Below are 2,633 nucleotides of genomic sequence, written 5' to 3' on the forward strand. Positions count from 1 at the left end.
GAACCACAAATCTCATCAAGTGTGATGATGTCACGACCCGGAACTCCCCATCGAGCCTGTGACAACCGCCGCGAGGCCTTGACAGACATTCTTCACCCCGAATGCCGATCAAAACCCCGCAAGGCTTAGCATCAACTTCCGCATCTCCCCGGTGAGCAACAATTATTAAATCTCGCATTTAAAAAAATTATAAGTCATTTTCAAATAAGAACAATAAAAGTTTATTTTCTGGCTCATAGGGGCATTTTCGTAATTTTTCATCAAAAATCCCAAAACTTGCTAAAAATGTAGTAGGTAAGCAGAAAATATATATTTAATGATTTAAAAACAAAATAAGTATCTAAAACGTTCATTTGAAAGCAAATTGTTAACAACTAGTACTATTCAAAAATAATCAATAAAATATTCTATTTTCTCATAAAATAAATTTTTATAGAAATATTCGTAAATAACTTTTTTTGCACATGAAAGTAAAGTAAAAATTGTATGAATAGAAATACAGATAACCAAAATATAAGTTTTGATCTGCAATGACACGTGGGCTCTAATTGACCAAGAGGATGTAAGACTGTGAACTCTTACTTTCTATAATGCAATTCCGAGCTTAGTTCTCGTCTTACTCGACTATCTACAAACTGTCCTGAGCCTGAAAAATGTATAGGAAGAAAGGGTGAGATTTTATAATCCCAGTGAGTAAACAGATACCATCTAAAGTATCTAAAGCCGAGTAAATGGAGACAATTAAAATAAGTCATCATACTGTAATTTCATTACCTTTCAGTTCATTTCAACCCAATAAAATCAACCCATATAAATCGAGTAATCAACTTGGCTTATGAATTTCTTAAAACTTTGGCTCGTGCCAAAACTCATACTCAGTGATACCTTGCGCAGGGCATCTAACCGAGTCCGCCAAGGCTATTAAAATTTTGTATACACTTAAAACATATTTTAGTTTGAGAAAAATACAGCCGTTCCTTGGCGTTGGCTGAGTTCCCCTTCACGTGGTGGTTTGGCGTGAAGTGAACCCTAAGCTATACCCCAGGAGATACCCTACGCGCCTCTCCGTTCGAGGTAATAATATAATGGAGTTTACCGTGCCCCTCTAATAGGCTGGTCCACGGAACCCCCTCTGCAGTAAATAATTAATATATAATCCACCAATCAATAAAATTCATTCTAGCATGACATGGCAATTTATTGCAACCTAGCCTCTCAAGGCTGAATACACAGTATAAATAATTCTAACACCAAAATCAGTTTAGCCATTCATGCTCATTTATTATCATAAGCCATTCAATTCAAAACCATAAATTTGCAACACAAACTAGCAGTCTCCAATTACTCTATTTTCAAAACCAATATTCGATTTTCTAGAAAATTTATAAAATCATTTTATAAAATCACAATTTCTCTTAAAACATAACAATTTACCATTTAAACTCATTTTTCATAAAATCACACAGTTGTATAAAACTACTCTAGATAATTAAGACGATAATAAGTTCACTCACAGTATTAGGAGTAGAAATACTCCTATCTTCCGCCCTCGGGTGCAGTCTCTTACCCGAAACAATTGACTCACCACCTATCCATAATCTATGACACAAAAATCAATAAATTGTGTCAATTTATCATAAATTATTTCAGGCTCTTATCCATGCGTATGCACTAGATAGGATTTGAAATGTTTAAACAATCGCTTAATTGCGGTGTTCGACCTAACTCGCCTATACACGGTGTAAAGTCCTAAAATCCCCAATTCGACTCCAATTCCATCCATTTCAATTTCAATTATCCAATTATATCCACAATACCTCAATGATTGTGAATTTGGTCCAATTTATCAGTTCGGACTATAAATTACGCTTTTACCCCTAGTGGGTAAAAATTTCAATTTATTGCACCGAAAATTCCCATTTAATTTCCAACCTCATAATTCATCATTTTTCCACCCAATTCTCTTAAAATAAAGTCAACCTCATCCTCACATACCATTGGCTAGATTCGACCCAGGGAAATTCATGGAGAAGATAAATATTTTTCTTCTTGTTTTACTCATAAACATGCTACACTAACACTAAACACTAACATTGCTCAAAATCAGATTTATCTAACAACTTTCTCTCTCTAAACCCATATGACCAGAATTGGAATCATCCTCATATCACATGATTCAACCATGGAAAATGATGGGAAATGCATGGGAAAGGTAAAGCACAAGACAAATTTAAGAAATGTTACCTTTTTTTCACTTGATTTTTGAATTTCCACCTATTTTCCCTTTAAATTTCTTGGCTAGGGTTTTATTTTCTCCTTTCTCTCACTTCTTTCTTGCTTGGCCGAATGTTGAAGAAGAAGAATGGGTGGGCTGATTTTTTTTTTATGCCTTTTTTATTGTTTAATGAAATAATATTATTTTATTCATATTTTAAATATTTTATTAATTCATTTTTTTCTAGCCATCCATTTGTCCTACTTTGTCCACCATGCATTCCCTTTGACTTATCCAAGTCTTAAGTGAAATTTCCAGATTTTTTTCAAAGTTTTGGTGGAGCAAATTTTTCAAAATTACATTTTTGCCCCCGAACTTTTCAAAAATTACATTTTTGCCCCAAAAAATTGAAAATTTG

At 33.7% G+C, this 2,633-nt stretch overlaps 1 long non-coding RNA gene across 1 annotated transcript; it reads right to left on the reverse strand.

Moving 5' to 3' along the window:
• Nucleotides 1–525: 525 nt before the first annotated feature.
• On the reverse strand, nt 526–2,366 carry LOC148764688 (uncharacterized). Its single transcript, XR_016025138.1, has 3 exons — nt 2,245–2,366; nt 1,515–1,588; nt 526–646 (listed from the first exon to the last, which is right to left on the reverse strand). It is a non-coding gene; the product is annotated as an uncharacterized LOC148764688 (long non-coding RNA).
• Nucleotides 2,367–2,633: the final 267 nt, after the last annotated feature.

Source organism: Theobroma cacao, chromosome 1 (genome assembly GCF_053813885.1).
Source record: "Theobroma cacao isolate CCN51 chromosome 1, ASM5381388v1, whole genome shotgun sequence".
NCBI classification, from domain to species: Eukaryota; Viridiplantae; Streptophyta; class Magnoliopsida; order Malvales; family Malvaceae; genus Theobroma; species Theobroma cacao.